The 11,026-nt window shown below is 37.8% G+C and overlaps 1 protein-coding gene across 2 annotated transcripts in view; it reads left to right on the forward strand.

The window, feature by feature from the left end:
• Lpar3 (lysophosphatidic acid receptor 3) overlaps nucleotides 1-11,026 on the forward strand; it is a 98,930-nt gene that overhangs the window by 12,171 nt on the left and 75,733 nt on the right. Inside the window, exon 1 of one of the 2 annotated variants that reach the window (XM_015504712.2) lies at nucleotides 9,380-9,863. The exons of the other annotated variant lie outside the window; for it this stretch is intronic. The gene's annotated coding sequence lies outside the window, so the exon portion shown is untranslated. Of the gene's footprint in view, nucleotides 1-9,379; nucleotides 9,864-11,026 lie in introns of those variants that run through there. 2 annotated transcript variants of the gene reach the window in all.

Genomic DNA, 11,026 nt, shown 5'->3' on the forward strand with positions numbered 1-11,026 from the left:
TATATCACATTTTCTTTATCCATTCATCTACTGAGTGGCATCTAGGTTTATTCCACAGTTTAGCTATTGTGAATTGTGCTGCTATAAACATTAATGATATTAATGTGGCTGTGTCCCTGTAGTATTCTGTTTTTGAGTCCTTTGGGTATAGACCAAGGAGTGGGATAGTTGGGTCAAATGGTGGTTCCATCCCCAGCTTTCCAAGGATTCTCCATACTGCTTTCCATATTGGCTGCACCAATTTGCAGTCCCACCAGCAATGTATGAGTGTGCCTTTTTCCCCACATCCTTGCCATCACTTATTGTTGTTTGTATTCTTAATAGCTGCCATTCTAACTGGAATGAGATGAAATCTCAGAGTAGTTTTGATTTGCGTTTCTCTAATTGCTAGAGATGTTGAACATATTTTCATATATTTGTTGATTGATTGTATATCATCTTCTGAGATGTGTCTATTCAGTTCCTTGGCCCATTTATTGATTGGGCTATTTGGGTTCTTTTGGTGTTTAGCTCTTTGAGTTCTTCTTGGATAGGCAGAATTTATAATTGTCAAAATGACCAGACTACCAAAAGCACTATACAGATTTAATGCAATTCCAATCAGAATATCAATGACATTCCTCATAGAAATAGAAAAAGCAGTCATGAAATTCATCTGGAAAAATAAGAGACCCAGAATAGCTAAAGCAATCCTTAGCAAGAAGAGTGAAATAAGTGGCATCACAATACCAGAACTTAAACTATACTATAGAGCAATAATAACAAAAACAGCGTGATATTGACACAAAAATAGACTGGCAGACCAATGGTACAGAATAGAGGACATAGAGAATAACCCACATAACTACAGTTATCTTATATTAGACAAAGGCACCAAAGACATACATTGGAGAAAAGATAGCCTCTTCAACAAATGGTGCTGGGAAAACTGGAAATCCGTATGCAACAAAATGAAATTAAACCCCTATCTCTTACCATATACAAAACTCAATTCAAAGTGGATCAAGGACCTAGGAATTCAACCAGAAACACTATACCTAATAGAAGAAAAAGTAGGCCCAAATCTCCATCATGTTGGATTAGGCCCCAACTTTCTTAATAAGATTTCTGTAGCACAAGAATTAAAATCAAGAATCAATAAATGGGATGGACTCAAACTAAAAAAGCTTCTTCTCCACAAAAGAAACTATCATTGAGTTAGTTTTAAGCACTGCTTTGGTGATATGTAATTTTTTCATTATTAGTTCAAAATAGTTTCTAAATTATCTTGTGATTTCTTTGTGGGTTATTTATATGTGTGTTGCTTGATTTCCAACTATTTGGGATATTTCATAGATTTTATTTTATTTTGTTGCTATTTCTATTATCTTCAATTTTACCACAGTTTTGGCCAGAGAACAATTTCAGTTCTCTTAGATTCACTGAAACTCATGTTGTGATTTGGAATATGGCCTATCTTGGTGAATGTTGCACATATACTTAAAAACACATTTATTTTATAATTGATGGAGATGATGTTTCATAAATTCCAATTAGGTTAAATTAGTTGACAGCATTATCAAGATATTCTATAATCTTATTTTTTGTCTGCCTGTCCTATCGTTTTACTAAAAAATGTTGAAATCTCCAATCATGATTATAGATTTATTTGTCCCTTTAGCTATGTTAATTTTTATTTCATATATTTTGAAGGTCTGTTATTTGGTAGGTTAAGCTTTTTATCATCATAAAATCATACTTTTTTTCCTAGTAATAAATTCATTTTAAAGTTATTATAGTATAATAATGACTCTTTTTCATTGTCACTGCATTTGGAGGTATGTACTATTACTTTATTTGTGGTTGTAGAGATTGAGTGAAATTGGCTGAAATCATTCAGCTGGTAAATATGGTAGAGGGTAATAAAGTTTTTGAACTTGACAATGAGTCCTAGAAGTGAAATATTTTAATTAATATAATCATTTATAATTCCTACAACATATCTTATTTTTATTCTCTTGGTTTTCATAATTTTTTATCTATATGTTTATTCCCACACATGGGTCTTCTTACTAATTCTTGTATTTTTCCCCTAGTTGTTTGCCTAACTATGTCTGTACCATCACACACAATATAATCAAAGTTAACCACGTTGAAGTCATTAAGATGAAACTAAGATTTGAGCCCCTAAAAAAATCTTCTTACAGCAAGAGAATTTAGAATGACATATGTTTTTGTTGTTGTTGTTAAGTAAAATATTAATGACTGCAAAGTCAAGTTTAAAATCAAGTGGTATAATTATTACAATGTGCTTCCTTCATAATATTACAGAATCCTCTTTTATTTTATATTATTTTTTAATTTCAAACTTTATTACATTAAACAGATTACTGAAAACTACTTAGCTCTTGATGTTCCACTTTAAATGAATCAATCCTCAATTTTAAATGGACTAAAAGTTAACAGCTCAGATTGTTTTTATAGTACATTCGTATCTGAGTCCACTGTGTTATTATTCAAATTACACAAAAACATTAAATATTAATCTGGCCAGTATCCATCAAACCCAATTGAAAAAAATCAATCCCGGAGATGAGAATGTTAGTGTCATATTTCAGCCTTCTTTTGCAAAACAAGGGGAAAAGTTTAGTGCATACAATGCAGAAAATTCTAGCAGGATTTATTTCAATTCTTTTCTTTTTCAAGTTTACCAGAGTAAATATTTGTGCAGCTGAAAGTGTTGCTAGTAGCAGGTTCTTTTTGGCTGCCTCGGGCAAGGCAGATATCTCACCCTAGCCTGAACATCAGGTTTGAAAGAAATTAGTCCATTATATAAGGTGTTGCCATTGTCCACACACAGCTTCATGTTTGCCTGCGTGGACCCTCAGCACCACACAGTTGTTAGATGATACTGCGTTATGTATACATATCTCAGGCTGCAAACATAGGTAGGCCAACCTAAATATTTTTGTAAAAGTGAATCTAAATTCTATCTTGAATTCCCTATATTTATCACTGAGAGTGAATTTTGTCTTGTCTCTTTTCAGGCAAACTCAGCAAATTCAATGGGCTCCATTACTTTAAGTTTATACTTCTGTCCCTCCCATTTTCTCCCTGTTGTGGCATCTAAGTTTTGAAGGGACTTTGTAGAACACGGGTGTTCAGACAGAGTTGGTGAGTCATAAACATCTGATTCAATACATTTTTTTGAAAAGTGATTCTCTCTTCTAATCTTTGGATTCTGTCCCTGCTGCCTCTGTCCCCACTCACTGCTGATGCTCTTCTTTGGATTGTTATCAGCAAAGAACTGATAATAATAGTGCTGTTCTGCGTTACTCCAGGGCCCACAGAAAACTCAATAGTGTCCCCTGAGTCCAGCTATGCCATGTTATCACTTCAATATTGCCATTTCCATGGCAACATAGCATGAAGCACACAGGCATGAGTATTTCCTATACAAGTTGCAGATGGAAGTCAGGACACAGTATTCTTTTTGTGTTAGTTAGGATGGGTCAGGTTATGCTATGCTGAATGCTTCCCAAATATAAGTGGCTTAGATGGTCAAAGGTTTATTCCTCACTTTTCTAGGCTTCCTGGGTCAGCCCTGGAGCCATTCCACACCCTCTTCTCTCCTGGCCATGGGATCCAGCCTGTTGGAGCTGGTATTGCTGATATCAGGGTAGAGGGAAAAGAGAGTAAAATGAACCTGGTCCTGCTTAGTAAAGCTCACACATTATTGGCCAAAGCAAGTCAAGTGGATAGGCTTGAGAGCAATGCACAGATAAGTGTAAGTCTCTCCTAGAACAGCGCAGGTTACAGTTCTAAATACAACTGACCACATTGTTCCTACATTCCTGAACTGAAGGGAGGATCTAAGATTCTCTAATAACTTAACCTGAGGAGTGGTGAGATGTCAGAAACCCCACACCCCTGGCTTTCAGTGTTGTTTCTTTTCCAAATTCTCCTCCTGGAGTCAGGAAATCCTATCTGGTCTCCAGGGAGGGGTGTGGGTTCTTCATCTGTTCTCTTCTCATGGATTGTTTGTGGACATAAAGTTCATATTCTGCTTCTTTCTGCAGTTGGCCCTTTGAAGCTCCAGAGAACCCACCTTTTACAAATCACCAATCTTGGTGTTTAAGATCATTATTTTTGTTATGAGTGTAAGAAAACCTAGTTAGGAGCCAAATAGCTGAAAATAAGCTTTCTTTGCTCTATTTCTTTTAAAGATTTGTTGTTTATCTTTTTGTTTTGTATTGTCCCTTGATTAGTGGTGGGCTGAGGAGTCACAGGGGCAACAAAGGAAGGTAATCAAAGAAAACCTCAATTATTATATCCAGATGTAAGTCCATCACAATGGGAAATAGTGAAGTGGCTGAATGAAACCTGGGTGCTGGTACTCTGAGTGACTTTTAGAGCTGGCTTCCCTGGGTAGTGAATTGCTGTCGCCCATCCCACGGTCTCCAAGGCTCATTGAGAAGAATGTATAAAAGATTTACAATGCTGGCTTCCTGCTTTCTTTAGGACCTTTCCTTTAAGAATAACCATGTTTGTCCATGGCAGAGGACTAGCCAAGCTCACAAGTATGCGCCACTAATACCCAAGTGAACCCACATGAGATTAGAATGAAGCAAAAAATGAGTAAAACAGGAACCTCAATTTAAGAGTCTGGTTTCTTGGACCATTTAAAAGTTAACAAACCCTTGTATCTCCATTAGACTATATACATTTTATTTTACTTATGATTATTTGTGAATAACTTAAAATATCATTTTAAGATTTGGAGTTCTCAATTTTATACATGTTTGTTACAAAACATTTTGAATATATGGAGAAGTATATAATAAACAAAATATACATAATCCCACCTCCTCTAAATAATAACATTTAACAGATAGGATTATTTATTTGTGGTGCTTTTTCTTTCATACAAATAAACATAAGCTTTTAAAAAGGGAAAAAAATTGATTATGTTGTTTTGTATTTTTTGTAAAAACAGAGTGATGAATGTATTCCTATGTTATTTTACTTTCTTTGAAATGTGATTGTTATAGCTGTGTAATCTCCCATCCTGTGGTTGTATGATATTTTATCTGATCAATTTCGTATTTGACTTTTTGGTTAGATGTTTATGTTCTTTTTTAACATTTCAATTATGTAAATCATACTGAAATGTTTACATTGGTATTAAAGCATTGGTGTTTTATGATAACTTCATAGAAGTGAAATTACTGGATCAAATGTTATGAACATTATTAGGCTCTTGATATATCATAGTTCATCATACCCAAAACCTCACAAATTATAAGATGTATCTTTATTATTTATGTATTTTATATCTGTAAGAAAAAAAATGCCAATTAAACCTAATACTTTCTCATCACTTTCAGCTTTTATCATTATTGAAAGAATTTTCCTTATACTTATTTAAACATAAAATTAGTTTATATTTTATTCTTGTATATCCACAAAGGAGAAGCAAAAACCCTGGTTAAGGTATTTACTCCTAAACTTCCTGATTCTGAGTCACTCTACAACTTTGTGTGGTCCATGATCTGAGTGCTCATCAGAAGCGCCTTGATGCAGCATTAAGCAACAAAAAAAGAAAGAACACGCTCCTTTCTTTGCTCTAGAATTTCCTTCCAACCACTGCCCTACATTCTTAAAATTTGGTGCACATGGACAGGCAATGGCAGCTTAGCCACAATTGTTGCCTGGTTGACAGCCATTGTGAAGCACTACTCAATTTAGAAATATTAAAAATGCACTTCTGGGATGAATGAATATGTTGTATTGCAAATTGTCCATCACAAAGATTTTACCAATTTGTACTCTCACCAGCAGCACAAGTGCTACTCATATCCTTTAATTCTTAGTGAATATGGTGGGATCCTTAAAATAAAAACACCTTTACCAATTTGATAGGTGAAAAGTGATATCTCATTTTAACTTACACTTATTGTTAGACTAGCTGAAATTTATTTTTATATATTTCTGGTCACTTGAGTTTTTTCTCGTGCTAATTGTACATATAGTTGGTTAATTTTTCTGTTTTGATGTTAATCTTAACTCTTAAGAGTTCCTGCATGATTCCCAGTTAGTAATGTAGGAAGCCAGTTAATCTTTCATCTATAATATGTTACAAATAATCTTCTATCCTAGTTTAGTTTAATTTTTACTGCAATTTTTAGGATTATTTTTGTATTTATGTACATATATATGTAGTTAATATTTTTCTTTATGATTTCTTCCCTTGTTTTTATGTTTAAAAGTTCTACTAAACTTGAAATCAAATAAACATTAATCTTTATTCCTTCTAATTACTTCATGGTTCTCTCTTCTTTTTGACAAAATTAATTCATTGATGTGTATTAGGATTTCTTTAAGTATCTATCCTTATTTTTCCTCAACAATGACTTGTACCAGTGCCACTAAGACTTACCTCTCCTAATTATTTAAATTTAAGATGTCAACTTATTCAAATATACTCTTATATTTCCTGGGATTTGTATGGCACAGCTTTTCTCTAGTCTTGCCCCAGTCTTAGGTATTAAGGTGACCACATAATTTAGTAACCAAATAGATACCTTTGCAAACAAATAATGCTTAGATGATAGATACAGATCTGGATTGTCCTGGACAAACACATTATGCTTTTAGTAATTTTAATGTCTGTTAAACAAGATTCCCTTCATGACTTTTATTTTCAAAACCAGCCACTCTATTCTAAAGCATAAAAATATGCAAAATTCAAAAGTGATAGGATGAATATCTGTGTTTTTATTTCTTCATATGTAAACTTCTGCCATACTTCATGTGGGACATGGTTTGTTCAATCTAAATGAATTTGCATTGATTTTGATTTTTTAATTTATGGTCTATTTCTATAACTTCCTGCTGTCTTCCACTTGAAGTTACTCAGATGTGGTTGAGAAATACTGCACAGACGACCTACTTGCTTACACCACCTCTTTTTTCCTTTGGTTTCTATGTAGTTACCTGTTCGATCCATCTTTTCTCAGAACCATATAGTTAACTGTGATTTCAGGTACCACTTAGGTCTCTCACTTCACATTATTCCAGTGTCTCACACCATTCACCTGCTGTAGGCATCCTCATCCATCATTAGTAGAGATAAGTGAGTTTCAACAGAGCCTTGGTTCAGATGCTCCCCAAAATAAAGGACAGAAAATCCGTGAATTCCAGCCCACATGACCCCAAGTCCATGCTGAGTCGCTGGGCAGAGGAACATAGCCCTATTTCCAAAGATCCAGAGAGGAGGTATCCCTGGAGTCCCATATTGCTTCTGACTGTGGCAGGAGGCAGACAATTTAAATTTTTATTTGTTTATTTACCTTACAGAATTTGTGCTCTAACATGTAAATGCTGTCTGGCACAGGCTCTCCAAGGATACAATTTCTTCAGCCATTAGGTTTCTGTTCTCTCCAGCACTAAAGAATGTCCTGTTTTCCTCTTATAGAAACAATTTTATGAATCTTTGTGTCTCCAGGAACATAAAAACACAAGGAAGTTGATCAGCAAATGTTTTTTTGAAAAAGTTTTGAAAGACTTTCCAGTTAGTGACCACTATTGGAAAGTAAAGATCTTCAGGCTTGCCAATTTTGATGTTAATTTTAATTTGTTTTTTTCTACTATAAACATTTTGGTAAAGAAATGAGATATCCCAGACCCAACTGAAAGAAAGAAAGTTTGGGTGGGTATTTACTGAGCTTCATACCAAAAATTTGGATTTGGGGCTCAAATCCAATTCTTTCTTTTAGTTTTCTTTTACCTTTTGTCCATTTTCCCCCCTGCTCCTGCTCCCAAGTCTTTATCATGGCACCTGTTTTCCTAAATCACTTCTTGCCTTCCCCTCACAACTTACCCACATTTGTTAAAACAAACAAACAAACAACAACAACAACAACAAAACCCCAAACAATAGTAGCTAGAATGTCTTTCTCCTTTTGCAACAATAGGTCCCCAGACCTATTTCTCTTTTCTCCTTTAGGATTCATGAGTTAAAGGTAGTTGCACCTGGCTCTGGAGAATGCCTGTTCTCCTTTGCAGTGCTCAAGTTCAGGAAGTTCCCAAATTGCAACATAATGTGTTTCCAAAGTGCCTTTGTTAGAAAGCTGTTTGTAATTTGGAACAGATTTTCCCAGCAAAAGGCTCTAAGTGGTGTTTACAGTTCCCAGGCCAGCTTACAACTTAACTTAACATACTATACATTTGTTAAGTATTCACTAAGTACTGGTGGGTGAAAATTCTATGTCCACCAGGTTGCCTTTCAGCACTGTGCTGCTTGAGTTGTGTGGTTTACTTCCCTGATCCTATTCTCATATGTAACACGCAACATTCCTGCTTGTTCTGATAAACATACATATGATCTTTCTTTGGCATTAGTTTCGAAAACTGTATCTCTCTCTACATAGTTCATTTGCAAACTACCGCAGCAATTTTCTGAATCCCCAAATAAACAACAATTATTTGCACATGCAGCTATTTTTTTTTTTTTGCCATGCCCCCATAAAGGGATGAGATCCATGGGGAAAAGAATCTAACATTAATAGAACATTGTCTTCAAAGACAGCAGAATCTCTTTGGAGGTAGGGAGCAGATTGACAGGTTGTTTCCTACAGTGCGGTTCTTAGTAGGTACACCAAAGGGCTCAATATCAGTGTTGAATGCACAATGAAGGAATGGCAAAGGGGTACACGCACATATCTGGGAACATGCTTTTAGAGTTTCCTGGGTTTGAGGTATGCATAGGAAAGACTTTTCACCTTTAGGGCATTTACTTCTTGTGAGTTTAGAAGACTCATCTTTAAGCATCTCTGTGACCTTGATTTTGTTTTTGTAGGGTCCAGACAGTACAAACTCTTTATGACGTTTGTTTCACATTGCATCTTTCTTTACCAAAGGTGGGTCATTGGAGGTTTTATATGTCAGCTTTGAAAAAACAATGTATCCAGTACTGTTTACCCCAGGAGGCCAAGAAGCCTCCTGCAAGAAACTTAAATGTTTTGTTTCCTGCTGTAATAATAAAATTTTTTTTTTAAATTTTTTATTGTGGGTTGTTCAAAACATTACAAATTTCTTGACATATCATATTCCACACTTTGATTCAAGTGGGTTATGAACTCCCACCTTCACACCTTCACCTAATTTTAAAAGGTGCCTAGGATAGGCTCCAGGCCAGATGTACTTCAACGTCCTTGGCCTCTGGTGGTTGCCTGCATCCCTGGGGTAGCTTTGGGGTTCGAGTTTAAGAGCATTAGGTCTGGGCCTGGCAGGGAGCCTGCCTCCCACAGGTGGTGGGTGTGGGCTGAGCTTTCTCCTGCAGCCACTTCAAACAAATACCTCCCTGGCGAGTAAGGAGAGGGACAGAGGGATTGCGTTTCAATCTGGAGAATCCTTTGAGGTATGGCTCTGTAGAGGGAGTGTTGGTGGTCCTTCGGTGGACTCCCTCCTCTCCTCGGGCCATCCTCCTGGGGATCAAGCCTCGGAAGAAGTACATCTGCAGAAGGGTTGCAGTCTCCTGGCTCCTGCGGACCCCTCTACGCGAGGGCTAAGGCCTTACCCATGGAGGGCGCTCTCCCGTGGGAACTTTCAGATCACTCGGCAGGGCGGGTCCAGGCGGGGAGGCAGCCTCCTCCATCCCCTCCCTCGCTCAGCCAAACTTTGGTCGGGCTTTGGACGCGTTGCCGCGGCCGCTGGAGAGCAGGAACTCGGCAGATCGGCCGCCAGTTCCCGCGTCCTCCACTGCTTCTCCGTGCCGGGTCGGAGCCAAGCGCCCGGTCGCCCCGTCGCGCTCGGCCCCGAGGGCATGCGGCAGTCGCAGGGGTCCCCGCTCCGGGGCTTGGAGGTGCGGGAGAGTATAAGTGGTGAGTGCAGCACGGGACAAAGAGAGGGTTCCCAGGGCCATGGCCCGCCTGGGCGCGCGTGGGGACACCGGGCGCAGGGGCCTCCGGCGACCCCAACTCGCAGCTTTTCAGGGTTACCTGGCTTGCAGCCTGGACACCCCGAGTCCACTGCAAATCCCTGGGACAGAATTCTCTTGGCGGGTGTGCGACTCAGCAGTGCTCTTTTCCACTCCCCGCACCCCCAGAAGCAAAAAGCAATCAAGAGGCAAACTAGAGGTTGCCTCCGCCTCAGCTGTGGGCTGGTGGGCCAGGCGCTAGGCGCCGAGACGCGGAGAGCACAGCGCAGGTGGCGCTCCGCCTGGATGCGGCTTTTCCAAACTGCCTGATTAAGGTCCTGTGGTTCTTAGGAAACTGAGATTCTTCCCTGGATCCTAGGGAGACAACATTTTCGGCTTCCAGTGATGCCCGATAGGATGGTTTGTCCGTTGAGAAATAGCTTGAACCATTCGAAGGCATCTAACGATTGGGGAAAGTTACTAACTTATAATGCTATCAAAATTGTGCTGGGTAAGTGAAAGCATGAACCATCCGGGTGGACAGAAGTGCTTTGTTTTGTAGTAATGTTACTTTATTGCTTTCCCTTAGCAAGTTGTAACTACCCAAAATCTCTTAGAAACTTCACAGGCATGTAATTTGAGAAGTGACTGTGAATATTGGAAACAATTTAGTCTTATTAAGGTAATCATTAAAACAGCCCTTCAAAGCATTTATAGGTCAACTTTTAAACAGTAATTTTCACAAAATGTTTTCTCCATAATTTGTTATTGTCACTACAACTCTTTTCTCCTTCCTTATTACTTGGTCTTATCTTGGAACGTCACTTTAGAAGTAAAGGGCTGCTCAACTTATCATGGTTCCTACTTTCCTTACATAAGTAGGAGCATGAAGTGAATGAACATCAGTCTCAGGCAATCCCTTCTTTGCAAGTAGGTGATTATTCCATGCTTACACTGCATTTCATTAATTATGAACTTTTGTATTCTTAAGGAGAGTTGTTGGGTTTTCTAGTAGGAACTCTATCAATAGTTGCTAGCCCTGTTTCCCATAAGATGTTGGATTCAGGTTGGTATGGTGGCACACACACACACTTTTTTTTTTTTTTTTTAAAAGGTGTTTGGAAGAAT

This window comes from Marmota marmota, unplaced genomic scaffold, assembly GCF_001458135.2.
Source record: "Marmota marmota marmota unplaced genomic scaffold, marMar, whole genome shotgun sequence".
Taxonomy (NCBI): domain Eukaryota; kingdom Metazoa; phylum Chordata; class Mammalia; order Rodentia; family Sciuridae; genus Marmota; species Marmota marmota.